We start from the raw sequence: 15,595 nt of genomic DNA, 5'->3' as shown, positions 1-15,595 counted from the left end.
ATGGGCTCTGTGTTTGTTTAGGGGATCTGGTTTCTGTATTTGCTTAGGTGTTATAGGGTCTGTATTGGGGGCCTGGGGTCTGTATTTGTTTAGGGGGTCTGGTCTAGTTTCTGTATTTGTTTAGGTGGTCTGGGGTCTGTATTACTTCAGGAGGTCTGGTCTGGCGTCTGTGTTTGTTTAGGGGGTCTAGTCTGGTGTCTGTATTTGCTTAGGTGGTCTAGTCTGGTGTCTGTACTTGCTTAGGTGGTCTAGTCTGGGGTCTGTATGACTTCAGGAGGTCTGGTCTAGAGTCTGTATTTGTTTAGTGAGTCTAGTTTCTGTATTTGCTTAAGTGGTCTGGAGTCTGTATGACTTCAGGAGGTCTGGTCTGGAGTCTGTATTACTTCTGGGGGTCTGATTTGGGGTCTGTATTTGTTTAGGGCCTCTGGGGTCTGTTTTGGCAAGGCGGTCGGGTCTGGAGTTTTTCTTGGGAACCAAAAAAATCATCAGACTTAAAACGTTTTTATTTCCTAACATTGCTGTTTTCCGACCATTCACACGCTATTGGCCGTCATGGCCCCTGTCGCGCTCAGCATGCTGCGCTATTCTGTCCAGTGAAATCTTGGACACCCCGATGGAAAGCCGATGGAACCCATTCAAGTCAATGGGTTCCGTCAACAACCGGGCGGTATCCGTTGTGCAATTGAGCCATTGGTTCCGTTATTTCCTGGTTCTGCCCCTCTAACGAGCAGAACAACGGAATACACTGACACAGGTGTGAACCCAGCCTAAAGATGCAACATTACCATGGCATGAAGCTGGAGCGAAGAGACGCAACATCATTATAAAAAAAAAACTTAATCCGATCCGGAGCAAAAAAACGGAACAACAAGGAGGGAGTGAGAACAGGAGCAGGGGACCAGAGCAGGATTGCAAAGGCAAGTATAGTAGATGTGTTATGTGTTAATATGGGAGAAGTTCAGGGGTTAGAATATTGTTGGAAAACTAATATAAGTAAACTGCACAAAAAGTGCCACCTCCTATCTTTTGTGTATTTTGCACCATGCACAGCCCTGAACCAAATCCCGGATTACAAATGCCTACGATGCCCCTAATCCTATGTAAAGAAGCAATACGGAAGATTCTATAGGCATTCCAAGTCTGTATAGCTAGAAGTGTTTGCATATTTATATATTATTTATAGTACAAAACAAAACACATTTAGGCTTTTTTTCAGTTTGGCGGCATCACCATCAAAAATGGGACCCAGGTATGATGACTGTCATGCTGGCCATATATTTGTAGGGCATTTCCTCAAAACAGAGTTACCAAATTTCAAGAATTCAGGAATATTTTAGATGTCCTGCATGAAGTTTGCAGTGGAAATATTTTTTGCACATAGGCTCCGCCTAAAATAATGTCCACGCCACCATAAGGGTATGTTCACACGGCAGCCTCCGTTACGGCTGAAATTACAGAGCTGTTTTCAGGAGAAAACAGCTCCGCAATTTCAGACGTAATGGCATGTGCAGGCGCTTTTCGCTGCGTCCATTACGGACGTAAATGGAGCTGTTTTTCCATGGAGTCAAGGGAAAACGGCTCCAATTACGTCTCAAGAAGTGACAAGTACTTCTTTGATGCGGGCGTCTTTTTTACGCGCCGTCTTTGACAGCGGCGCGTAAAAAAAATGACCGTCGGCACAGAACATCGTAAAACCCGTTCAAATGAATGGGCAGAAGTTTGCTGCCGCTTTGGAGCCATATTTTCAGACGTAATTCGGGGCTAAAACGCCCGAATTACGTCCGTAAATAGGGTGTGTGAACCCAGCCTAACAGTCAGAGTGCCCCATAAAAATTTACAGAATTCTGCATTAACATTGCCAAAGTGCCCACATAAATAGTGGCAGTAGCTAGAATGTGCTATAAATAATGTCAGCCATAGTGTGCCCCCAAAAACAATGTTAACCATAGTGTGCACCTATAAATGTCAGCCATACTGTGCCCCCATAAATGACAGCCATAGTGTGCCCCCATAAATAATGTCAGCCATAGTGTGCCCCATAAATGTCAGCCATAGTGTGCCCCCATAAATGTCAGCCATAGTGTGCCCCCATAAAGGTCAGCCATAGTGTGCCCCCATAAAGGTCAGCCATAGTGTGCCCCCATAAATAATGTCAGCGATAGTGTGCCCCATAAACATTGCCTGCTTTTACAATGTCATCTAGAAAGTGCCCCAAAAACTACCCTCACCTACTCCAGTCTCTGTGGCCTCTCACATATTACCTTTTTTCCCAGCTCTGATCTCACAGTGACTGACTGCTGCAGCGCAACAGACTTATGACTGTCAGAAGTATGAGAGATCTTCCCTTTTTCAAGAGACTTCTAGTTAAACTGATAGGGGGTGGCAGGTATGGGATAGAATCTGGCCATTTTGAAACTTCTACAGAGGTGCTGACCAATATTTGCAATGATGGCAAACCTTCCCTTCTATGACACAATTTGCATGTCTGAATAGTCTCTCAAAGAGCAGATGTGTCGCCAACCTTAGTCCAATTTAAAAAATTAAAGGGAATGTGTCGCTAGAATTATTTTTATTTTTTTTTCAGTTAAAGAGGTTTTCCAGGACTAACTATCTAATGGCTATTTACCTCAAGTTACCAATCAAACACACTTTGTAATTTACTTACCTTTCAGAAATTGCCCTGTTTTACCATTCCCGTCGCTGGTCACGTGATGCCGACCCTCTGTGAAACTTCCGGTGATTTCCCGTCCATAGTCTGCAAGAGCTTCCTTCCGGCCTCTGGCCTGTACAGCACGTCATGAGTGACGTCTGTTACAGGGATTGGTCCAGTTAGCTGAGATCTCTGTTCCACGCATGCTCCATGTCTGCACCTTCTATTTTCCCACAATCACAAATGCATCCAATTACATCAAAGCAGCCGCGGACCAGGAATCATGTACATAAACAAACACTGGAAGCAATCCTGGGCAATGAGGATCAACAGAAAAATTAAATAAACTGGAGAAAGGTATTTGGGGGGACTATTTGGAACATTTGTAATGCGGCCAGACCTTTTAAAAATGTGAGCGGTAGTGTCGGAAAACCCCTTTAAACAGTTAGTATATAAGTGATTACACATTGTTTTAATTTTTTACATTTTTTCACAAGTCAGGAAATATTATAAATTAGATTCTAATTTATAACATTTCCATGTGCTGCTCACTAGAGTGAGCAATTCCCAAAATTGCAGCATGGTCAATGTGGTAAAGCAACCTCATTGCTTTATGCTGCAAATTTGGGGTAGACACACTCGCTCTAGTGTCCTCACACAATCCCCCCTCCCTTATTCTGGCTAGTGCTAGGAGAAGGAGGGGGTTGAATCTTCAAACCTACACTGTGTGCCGCCATTTTCTGAGCGAATGCACAGTGTAGGAGGATTAGATACAGTGGTAATCAGACAGTATAACACGAATATAATACACACATCACATACACAAAGATAACTTACCTGCTCCTGCCGCCGCTGCCGCCCCCGCTCCTATACCTTGCGTCTTTGCTGCCTTGAACATATGGCCGGAAACCGCGTCCGGAAGTCGTCATCTTACTGTCTGGCCGCGGCTTCCGGTCCACATGAAAATGGCGCCGGATTTCACTCTGCCAAAGACCTTCCTCTTGGTCTGTGAGGGAGCGGGGCATGCGCCGTTCCCACACAGACGGCGTACGCTGCAGTGAATGGAACGGCTCCCGTTCGCATTCTCTATGGGGATCTATGTGCCGTATTCCATCTTTGTATGTGTCGTTAATCGACACATACAGAGATGAAAAAAAATAAATGGCAGCCCCCATAGAGTAGTAAAAGTAAGAAAAAAGTAAAAAGTACAACACAAGAACACAAATAAATAAAATTTATTTTAATATCATACTAAAAGTAATATTATATATAAAAAAAATAATTCGTGACACCTTCCCTGTAAAGGAACAGTGTAACGAAAAAAAAAAATTTGATATCAATTTGCATTTAGTGTTTTATTATAAAATCTTTTATTTATGTGTGTGTTTGTGTTTTACTTTTTTCTTTTTTCTAACTTTTACTTCACTATGGGGGCTGCCATGTTGTTTTTCATCTCTGTATGTGTCGATTAACGACACATACAGACATGGAATATGGCAGCTACAGTCCATAGGAGTTAATGAACGGGACCCGTTCCATTGACTTTGCTCTATGGCTCTGTACTGCGCAGACGCAGGTCAGAGTCACACAGAGCAGAGCAGCTGTTTGCAGGGAGAGAGCAGGCGCCATCTTGAAGACCAGCTGCACTGCAGGTAAGATGTGCGTCTCTGCATGTCCCACTCTCTCTCTCACAGACCCCCGCTCTCGTGACCCGACGGCCCCCCCCGACGCCCCCCCCCCTAACAGTCTCAGCACAACTAGAGAGATTTACCGTTCAGGGGTCTGGGAAAGCTGGGTGACAATCATTACCCCTCCTACTGGAGTATGAGAGGTTCATTAGTCACATCCCCAAACATACTCCAGTAGGAGTAATGGTGGTCACCCAGCTTTCCCAGACCCCTGAACGATAAATCTCTCTAGTGCTGAGACTGAGAGGTTCATTAGTCACATCCCCAAACAGTCTCAGCACAACTAGAGAGATTTACCGTTCAGGGGTCTGGGAAAGCTGGGTGACCACCATTACCCCTCCCACTGGAGTGTGAGAGGTTCATTAGTCACATCCCCAAACACACTCCAGTAGGAGTAATGGTGGTCACCCAGCTTTCCCAGACCCCTGAACGGTAAATCTCTCTAGTTGTGCTGAGACTGAGAGGTTCATTAGTCACATCCCCAAACAGTCTCAGCACAACTAGAGAGATTTATCGTTCAGGGGTCTGGGAAAGCTGGGTGACCACCATTACCCCTCCCACTGGAGTGTGAGAGGTTCATTAGTCACATCCCTAAACACTCCAGTATGAGGGGTAATGGTGGTCACCCAGCTTTCCCAGACGCAGATATAACCAGGAAAGGGCTGGATGGACGGGCTGAGGGTGCACAGGGTTTTTGGTGACCCCCTCTGTCATGTGATCGGACCTAGGTTACCGGTTCATCAGACGGGGTTCATGTGACTATAAATCTATCCATAACAAGAGACAGTGCACTCAGGACAAGCCCTGCCCTCATGCCGTAGTTGTGTGGTTCTGTCTGCAGTGATGGCGGTGGGTGGCTCTGACACCCACCTCCCCCGTTGGGTCATCTCAGGACAGAAGGGGTGTCTGGACTGGAGACACAGCGCCGCACCTGTCCTCAGGTCGTGTCTGGTATTGAAGTTCACCTCCATTGAAGTGAATACAGAGTTGTAATACCACACACGACCTGAGGACAGGTGCGGCGCCATGTTACACCTCGATTTACGCCTTAAAAGATGGCTCCAATACGTCGGCAAACATCTGCCCATTCATTTGAATGGGTTTGCCGACGTACTGTGCCGACGACCTGTAATTTTACGCGTCGCTGTCAAAAGACGGCGCGTAAAATAACAGCCTCGGCAAAGAAGTGCAGGACACTTCTTGGGACGTAATTTGAGCCGTTTTTCATTGAATTCAATGAAGAACAGCTCCAAATTACGTCCATAATTGACGCCTCGCAAAACGCGAGTACGAGCAATTACGTCTGAAATGACGGAGCTGTTTTCTCCTGAAAACAGCTCTGTCATTTCAGACGTAAATGCAGTTAGATTGTGCACATACCCTAAGGGTATGTTCACACACAATGTTTTCAGCTGAAAAATCGGAAGCAGAACGCCTACAAGCATCTGCCCATTGGTTTCAATGGGAAATACGGTGTTCTGTTCCGACAGGGCGTTTTTTACGTCGTAGTTTTCCAAAAACAGCACGTAAAAAGACGCCTGACCAAAATGAAGTGCACATCACTTCTTGGGACGTTTTTGGAGCCGTTTTTCATTGACTTTATAGAAAAAAGCTCCAAAAACGGCCGTTAAAAAACGCGAGTTTGATTAAAAAATGGCTGAAAATCAGGATCGGTTTTCCCTTTGTTTAGTAAGCGTGTGAACATACACTTAGACTTTTGGTGTGTCCTAGAACTTCTTCCAGCTGCAGAATCACACCCAATATGGCTGCCGGACACTGCTTAGCAATTTGAAGACACCTTTACCTGGCTTGTGAGAGGGGGGTGAGGTTCCCTCCCACATTTACAGCAGCTGTGAGTCAGGTTGCTTTGCCTTATTCACCTTGCTGTAATTCTGGTAAGTGCTCCCTCTGGTGGCGAACTTTGGAAAACATGTCAAATTATTATTACATTTTTAATACTTTCCACCATACGGAAAAAAAAAAAAAATACAGCAAAAAAATAAAAAAATATAATAGAAATAAGTAACGACACTTAAAAAAAAAAGTTTCATTTGCGACACATTCCCTTTAAGTGTTAATGATCAACATGGATGCGACATGTGTCAACTAAAACAAACACTAGATGGCAGCATTGCAGCACTACAGAATGTAATTGGACATGCATGGATAGCACTAACTTTTGAAACTTATGCTTATCTTATAGTATACCCGCTATAGATCAATTTTGTAACTTACTGTTAAAATTTACTTGTTTCACCAATGCAAATTGTGTGTGAAGTTACTGCCACTAGGTGTCTCCCTTCCTGTAATTTGCTGTCCACCCCCTGTTGTCAAGTAAAGTCCGTCCCTGGTTACAGAGCACAATTGATGGGCTACAGGAGGTTGTGGTGTGTCACTTCACTGCCTACCAATCCAAGTCAATGGAGAGGGAAAAGGGGAGCAGGAGAAGGGAGCAGGGAGACAAAGAGACACAGACAAGCTGCATACAAATCTCTGGAGAGGGGAGGGGGGAACAGGGGAACAGGAGGAAGGAGCAGAGAGAGAGAGAGAGACACTAAAAAATGCACAATACATATTCATATAATGGCCAGAAATTGTGTTATTTCTCATGTACTCACATATAACAGCTGAAAAGTTAGGTACACTTTAATGTGGCCATAAACATTAGACTAACGTCAACCCAACCCGCCGATTTGGACTGGACCAGCCAATTATCTAATGTGTATTAGATGATCGTCTGACGTTAGTTTGAATTCCAACATAGCCGATCCTTTTTCTCAAATTGAGCCGCCGCCACTGAGAACACATGTATGCTCCGCCAAACGAAGCATGCATGTGTATAGGGAGATTGGGAGGAATAGCTGTTTGGCCGACACTAATAAAGGTATATAGTCACCTTTAAGGACAGTATTTACTGAAGACAAATTGAGTACCAGTTTAATTACCTTTTCTGCAACTTGATTTACCCTAAAAAGACCATGCTGCTGCTAAACTGGAAAGGAAGAGGAAGCAATATGATCGGGGGCATAACCAGTCTCGTAGCTATAGGGGTCGCAGCGGTCGCAGTTGCCCGTGCCCCCCCCCCCCGCACTACGTCTACTAAAAGTTACTATAGTAACTGGGGCCTATGTAATAAACCACATAGGCCCCTGTTACTATAGTAACAGTATACTTACCCTCCTCGTTCCCAGCGCAGCGGAGGTCCTGCGCCTGGAGCCGAAAAGGAGATTAAGTATAACGTTTTGTCTACTGGGCCCTGTTTTGAAGCCTACCATGTGGTAGGCTGTCATACAGGGCCCATCAGACAGGATCACACCTGGGCCATGTATCTAAGCCTACCACATCGTAGGCTTAGATACAGGGCCCAAGTAGACAGGATCACACCTGGGCCCTGTATCTAAGCCTACCGCATGGTAGGCTAAGATACATGGCCCATGTGTGATCCTGTCTGATGGGCCCCGTATCTAAGCCTACCACGTGGTAGGCTTAGATACTTGGCCCATGTGTGATCCTGTCTGATGGGCCCTGTATGACAGCCTACCACATGGTAGGCTTAGATACAAGGCCCCAGCAGACAGTAATATTATGCTGTGTAAGATTACTGTCTGCTGGGGCCCGGTATCTAAGCCTACCATTTGGTAGGCTTAGATACAGGGCCCATCAGACAGGATCACACATGGTGTGATCCTGTCTTCTGGGCCCTGTATCTAAGCCTACCAGACGGTCAGCTTAGATACATGGCCCATGTGTGATCCTGTCTTCTGGGCGGCCCTGTATCTAAGCCTACCACACGGTCATCTTAGATACATGGCCCATGTGTGATCTTGTCTGATAGCCCCTATATCTAAGCCTACCACATGGTAGGCTTAGCTACAGGGCCCATCAGACAGAATGACACATGGGCCCTGTATCTATATGTGTGATAAAGTCTGCGATAAAATGTGAGGAAAGTCTGCTGAGCCACTGTATCTAATCCTATCCATAGCTATAGGGTCTTAGTGATATAGATATGCTGTCTCCACTTACATTTGAAGACCTTAGTGATGCCCCTGGCTGCTAGTGCTGCATCTTTGGGTCACTTAGGAGACCCAGCAATGCAGCTGAAAGCTGCGAGCCGTCAGCCATGAGAAGTTGGGTGGGGGGCTCAAGATTCCATCGGGGCCCATGAGCCATTAGCTACACCCCTGGGCGTAACTATAGGGGGCACAGAGGGTGCAGTTGCGTCTGGGCCCTACAGCCAGGCATTGGGAACTCAGGAACTTAAAGTTATGCCTTTGAATATGATCTTATGTTACAATGTTTATGAAAAGTCCGATTTTAAATTAAATTGGCTCAGACGATGGAATACGGGCGCCTGGGCGAGGAACTTCCCTCTATGACGACCCCTTTAATGTCAACAGATTGGTGTCTACCACAAGCTTGCCTCCTTGTCCACATTGAAGTAAACATGCATGCTTGGCCAAGCTGATCATGCATATTTATGGGCTGATAGCTGCCGGATGACAGAGCGTTCAGCTGACAGTGTCAGGGATCATTACTATGTATATTGTTTGAAAAATATTATCCTTTTATATATATATATTATATATATATATATATATATATATATATATATATATATATATATATTCAGTATATTACTCAAAGAGATTGGATTCATGGAGCACAGCACAACTTACAGCTGAGGAGCCAATGGGACTTAAGCAAGTCCCACATCTCTAGGGAGGGGCATGTGTCTTCTCTGTGTGTTTCTTTGTTCTGAATAAAGTTCAGTTCTCCTCTTTTCTGATTGAGGGAAAGTTGTGTACCAAACATCTCTGACTGGTTTACTTCTTTCCAGGCATGCCTTCAGCTTTCAATTTACAGAGGTGGTTATTCAGCGTGAAATGACAGGGAGAAAGGAGCTTCCCTGATATACGGACCTGACAACAGCAATCTTATGTGAATGGCCAGCTTTATTAAACACGTTTGGGTAACCCTAACCCCCAGAGGTCCAAAGACTTCAGCCTACTCCACGGGACTACGGCGACCTTTCCAGGAACCAAGAAACCATGAGGCCCACGATTTCCTATGTGTGGATCCTTTTGTAATCACCATGTAGATATAATAAGAAAGATAGTTCTGCCTTATCCATTTTTTAATCAGGTACAGCTGCATGGTCAGGTTGGTCAATAGATAAAACATGACTGTACACCAATGATGCCTAAAAGTACCCGTGTCGACCTTCTGAATTCATTCTTTTACAATTTGCCCATATGACCTTTTCAATTCCAACCAGGTCATCTCAATCCTTACCAAAATGTACATACAGAGGAAAACAGCTGTCAGATGATAGCCTCTCACAGGGAATAGAACAGCTATCAGGTGACATATGATATAAGTGTTGGAACAGTAAGTTTCCTTTATTAAACCCTAATCGAAGTCGATTGAAAAGGACGGAAGGGCGTGTTGGTGAATAGTGATGCCTGGTAGGGCATTTCTCTGGAGATTGTGACATCAGATTATACCATGCTTCCTATCAGCAGCAGAAGTTAAAAAAAAAAGCTGCTAAGAAAACTATTAAAAAACAGGAACTGGGTGATAAACCACTGGTCCATACAAATACAGGATATTATAGGAACACTCTGGGCAAAAGTTCTACTGTGTCATGCCTAAAGGGGGCGGGGCATGACACATGGATTCTGTCTTTGGTTTACATTGAATCACTGTGTCATGCACTGCTCCCCCTTGAGGCTTCCAAACCATGAAAAAACCCTTTAAACAAATTGGCAATTGGGAACCTTGCTATTAGGAGGCTTCGTGGTCAATGGTGACATTGAGTGGATGTCCAAAAATGGGCCTATTGACAAGGTGATATCTATTGAATACATCTACAGACAGGACATTAACCCCTTCAGGACTGAGCCACTTTTGATTTTTCATTTTCTATTTCACTCCCCGCCTTTTTTTGTTGTTCCGTCAATAGAGTGGTGTGATTGATGGCTTATTTTTTGCGGGAGGAGGTGTAGTTTCTATTGGCACCATTAATGTACCATATAATGTACTGGAAAATGGTAAAAAAATTATTTGCGGGCTGAAATTGGAAAAAACGGTGATTCCTCCATTGTTTTCTAGGTTTTGTTTTTACGGCTTTCACCGTGCAGTAAAAACAATAACTTAACTTTATTCTGTGGCTCAATACGATTATGTTGATATGAAATTTATATATTTTTTTTATATTTTACTACTTTTACAAAGAAAAAACTATTTGTATAAAAAAAGAGTTGCTTTGTTTCACCACATTCTGAGTAAATTATTGTTTTCTTTTTTTTTTTGGTACATACAGTTTTTGATCACTTTTTATTACATTTGTTTTGAGAGCTAAGGTGACCAAAAAACAGCGACTTTGGCAATTTAAATTTTTTATGGCGTTCACCGTGTATTAAATAATGGTATATTGTAATAGATCTGACTTTTACGGATGCAGCGATACCAATTTTGTTTATTTTACTTTTTTTTTACATTACTTTTTAACTTTTAATATTTCCAATTTTTGAACTTATATTTTATGTTTTTTTAACTTTTTATCTATTATTTTTTTTCACTACGGAAAAATTTTTTTTACACATTTTATTAGTCCCCTAGGGGACTTGATCCAGCGATCGTTAGATCACTGGTACAATACACTAACGTATTGAAGTGTATTGTCATTTTTACAGGCTTCTGTGGTTAAACGGCCAGAAACAGCACGATCGCAGCGCATGGAGCAGGCTCAGCATCCAGGTGCGCAAAGTGGTTAATCCAGTAGACACCGAAGACCGTACAAAATAAACTGGATCATCAAGGATATTGAATGGGAAAAGGCTCACTCATGGTCAAAGGAGTGGCACTGAAAACGAACCCTTAGGTGTAATGGCAGGAAGGAGGTGAAGGGAACAAGTGAGCCCTAATCTACCCACCGCCCTGTCCCTGCCTACTTGCAACGACCCGCCCTAGGCGACGGGGTACAACTTGGCGGCGGTCCCTACGCTGTCCAAGTGCAAGGAAGAACAAACAGGGAACACGCAAGGGAAGGGGCAGTAGCCCACCGAACGCCGCGAGGAAACGGAGCGGTGAATGAGTCAGTCAAGATCAGGATGTAGTGGAGTATACCAACGAGAGCACAGAGCAGGAAGCAAGCCAGGGGCAAAGCGAAGCAGGATAAGCGGAACTGAAGCAAGGCAGAAGCACGGCAGAAGCAGGCTGGAGCAAGGCAGCAGTGGGGCCAGGAATCCAAGAAGAATAACAAGCACTGAGGAAGAGAACACGGCAGGTATAAATGGACAGGGGGCGGAGCTAACTCCGACTGACCAGGCCGCGATAGGCTCTCCCACTCCTGAGCCTGCCACACTGGTTGGTGGGAGCCGGTGTCAGTCTAAGAGGTCTGGCCTCAGGTGTCGACTGATTAATCCCGGGAGTATACACAGACGTAGTACCTGGCAGATCCTTTACATTAGGCCTCATGCACACGGGCGTGTCCGATTCACGCGCGTGACAAAGGCGTGTGAATCGGGTCCGTATGTGTGGCGTTGTGCATCAGTGTGCTTTGCAAGTGGCATGCGTTATTCACGCACTCGCAAAGCGCATTTTTTTTCCTTATTTTCAACTGAACTGATGCGTGTGCGGGGCGTGGTTACACCCATTGACTTCAATGGGCGCGTGGGTGCGTGATAACGCACCAATATAGGACATGCAGTATCTTTCACGCATGTTTGAACGGCCCCATTGAAATCAATGGGTCCGTGTGCTGTGCGTTGAAACGTTTGTCATGAGCGTGAATCGGACACGCCCGTGTGCATGAGGCCTTAGTCTATGCACCCATTAGAAAGGAGTTAGGCCTTATTTACACAAGCATGTTAAACGTCCGTGGGACGGCCGTTGAAACAGCGGCCGTCCCACGGACCTATGTTATTCAATGTGGCCGTCCACACAGCCGTTGTTACAACGGACCGTGTGAAGGGTCCGTGCGAAATAGGACATGTCCGTTCTTTTCACGCATCACGCATCCCTCCATAGACTCTCAACTATGGGGGATGCGTGACATCGCGTCCCGCAGCGCTGAGCACGGATGCACCTCGGACGCGAAAAACTGCAGTTTTTCTCGTCCGAGATGCGCAGCGCTCGTGTAAACAAGGCCTTACAGTGACCACTAACAAAACAGGTGTTAAAATTGATTGCAAAAAAATTTATTGTTTACCGGTCGGGTGTAACACAAAAGGGGGAGAGCGGCATTCTAACCGGGAGAGTTTTATTCCAGTAAGCAAATAAACTGAGTACATATCAGCGTGCTAATGAGGTTTGTTTGTATCCCGTTATTACTGAGCAAGCTCTCTCCTCCTTTATTGTGTTTCCCATGACCTGGTCTAATTGATTCACAGCGACTCTCAGGAACAATGGAGGCATTTTGCATTTCATTGTATACGGATGTGGAGTGTGAGCCAGTCTCATGTGATCTCGTGGTTGCCATGGTAAGTGCTGGACATTTTCCATAGGAGAGCACAGAACTATGACTGGGAAGTCAGGATGATTACCATGAAGTTAACTGGATGTAGCTGCTACTTTATTTAATAACTCATTTATATGGTAATTAGTGCTGCAATTTCCTCTCGGCAAAGTTATATGGGTCAGCAGTGACATCATGCAAACCGTATCATTTGGCCGCTCCTGACAGCAGAAAACATTCAGCAGCATCATTTTACTGGTATTTTACATGAAATTTTAGGGAATGGATGGACCAGGCCTGATTGGTTGCGAGAGCCTGTGCAGGACTCGGGCACCGATCGACAATACAACACGTCGATCAGCGCTCGATTGCTCCATTTAAACGGAGCGATGATCGGAATCTATCAGGACAATTGATATTTAATAGGATCACTCATCACCGTACATTTGCATCATGTCAGCAGCACATCTCTCTGTTTACATGTGCTGTCAACAAGCATCCATTATTCGGGTCACATAAAAGATCCAATCAGCCGACAAACAAGCATTTGTTCATTTGTCAGCTGATCAGACATAGCAATGATCAGCGTTTGTATAAAGGTCATTCGCCCGATCATTGGCCCATGTAAAAGGGCCTATAGCAAACAAGGGATTTGGAGATTAGTCCAACAGTCATGGAAAGGGTGTGGAGGGGAAAGCAAATATTAGCCTAGGGGTAGGAAAACCTGCCACCGTAAGGCCCGATCCACACGTGGCAGATTTGCTACGCACTCAAGGCCTTTTTACATGGGCCAATGATCGGGCAAACGAGCGCTAATATAAACACTCGTTCCCGATCATTGCTTTGTTGAAACAGGGCAACGATCAGCTGATCATCGGTTGATCTGCTAGTTTATATCGCCAATAAAAGGGTCGCTTGTCGACAGTAAATTTTCCTGTGTAAACAGGGAGATGTGTTGCCGACATGATAGAAATGTATGGGGACGAGCGACCGTAGAAACGATCGATCGTCCCTATACATAGCAGATCATTGCTCTGTGTGAAAGGAGCAAACGGGCGCTTATCAACGAGATGTCTCGTTCATCGGTGCTTGTCTACACTGCCCACGCCGGGCCATGTAATAGTACCCTAACTCCCCTCTCCCCACTCAGAACAAATACTCGGCTGTGCGTGAATGTGTATGGGGTGATCGGGAGGATGCTGTCGGCTGACAGCTGTCTAATGTGTATGCCATCCTCAGGCTAGCCATACACACTAGATAGATGTCGGCTGGCAGCCATCTCCCTTGACCTCTCCATGACAGGAGCTTTTTCCTCAGTAGAAATAAAGGAAGGAACATGTTTGATTTCATCGTGCCCAATACTCGGTTTCCCCCATATATAGGCCCCCAGACAGATAAGGCTAAGATCACACGCCATATTTTACAGGTTGAATAATAAAAAGCTGATTTCAAGAGAAATCCAGGCTTTTACTAGCGTATTTTCGAAGCGTTTTTCAATTTTGCAAGTGCATTTTGAGCCATATTTTCGGAAAGTTTTTTTTGAAGCATCAATGGTTAAGACTGCAATATGAAAATCAGCTCGTAAAATGTTGCAAGAGATGACATGTCACTTTTTTAAAGCGGCTTTTTACACTGCGTTTTGGACTACACCATATTCTTGCCTTTGAAATTAGTGGGAAGCTGTTTGCAGGCGTATTTCAAGTGTATATCGGCGCATAATAGGAGTGTTTTGCGTGCCAAAATACGCCATTGGATCATCACCAATCCAATATAGATGGGGGCAAATACTTTCCAATACAGATTTTCGCTGTAAAAAAGTTTTTTCTAGAAGTGTAACTAATAGATTGGACCCCAATGCAAAATCTACATTAGGGTCCAAACCTATTAGGTGCTATTTCTAATAATATGGGTGTCTCCTTATGTGGCAGAGAGGCCCTTGGGCCTCCTCAGTCACCAGGGCTTGAGTGAGACTGCTACTTTTGCACCCCTTTAGCTATGCCCCTTTTACTAAATATATCCCCTAATTATGTAAGTATTTATTATTTTCCTTATGCGTTGCCTATAATGTCATGCCAGGAGAATAAATTTGAGGGTGTATATATATATTACTGATTCATGCGACATCACAGAGTATTTACGATGATGTCAACATAATTAGCTGCTATTAGTAATATTACATCATCTTTACTCTGCTTTATGACAAATGGATTTTCGGCTTGCACAACAAAATTATTGTTGCAGGAAACGCCAAAATATAAAGACTTGTAATCCTGACAAATCTCACATGTTCGACATGAATATCCTGAATAAACCATAGGAAACAGGAAATGAAAGGCTGACAACATCATATTCAGTATATCTGAGAAGTGAAAAGAAGCGTGTGATCACACATGAATGTCCTACATGTGAAGTTCCCTTCTAGATACCAATATGTATATATAAAGTATTCCCAAAATAGACAAAATAAAAATAACAGCATATATCTTAGGCAAGGTTTACACAAATGACAGCGTAATGTGAAGTGAATGGGATTTTTACCTATTGCGGAAAAAATGGGGGTACCGGCACTCTCACCGATCAGCTTATTTTAAGGGACCGCGGTGCTCATACAAGTGCTGCTTCCCCTTCATTCCTTATGTGCTCGTACTGTAAATCGCCAACACACTTGTAGTGGCGTTTCACAGTATTACAACCTTCTTCAACTGAAGTGAATACTGTAATACTGTGAACCGTGTCGGCATTTCACAGTACGAGCAGTGACAGTAATAAATGGGAAGCAGCGCTTGTACGGTCGCT

General features: G+C 44.3%; 1 protein-coding gene across 2 annotated transcripts in view; it reads right to left on the bottom strand.

The window, feature by feature from the left end:
* The window catches only part of LOC142664489 (uncharacterized), an 82,701-nt gene that overhangs the window by 53,779 nt on the left and 13,327 nt on the right, over positions 1-15,595 (bottom strand). The gene's annotated exons all lie outside the window — the stretch shown is intronic.

Source organism: Rhinoderma darwinii, chromosome 12 (assembly GCF_050947455.1).
Source record: "Rhinoderma darwinii isolate aRhiDar2 chromosome 12, aRhiDar2.hap1, whole genome shotgun sequence".
NCBI classification, from domain to species: Eukaryota; Metazoa; Chordata; class Amphibia; order Anura; family Rhinodermatidae; genus Rhinoderma; species Rhinoderma darwinii.
The sequence above is the reverse complement of the archived record's forward strand: the minus strand, read 5'-3'. Positions and strand labels throughout refer to the sequence as shown.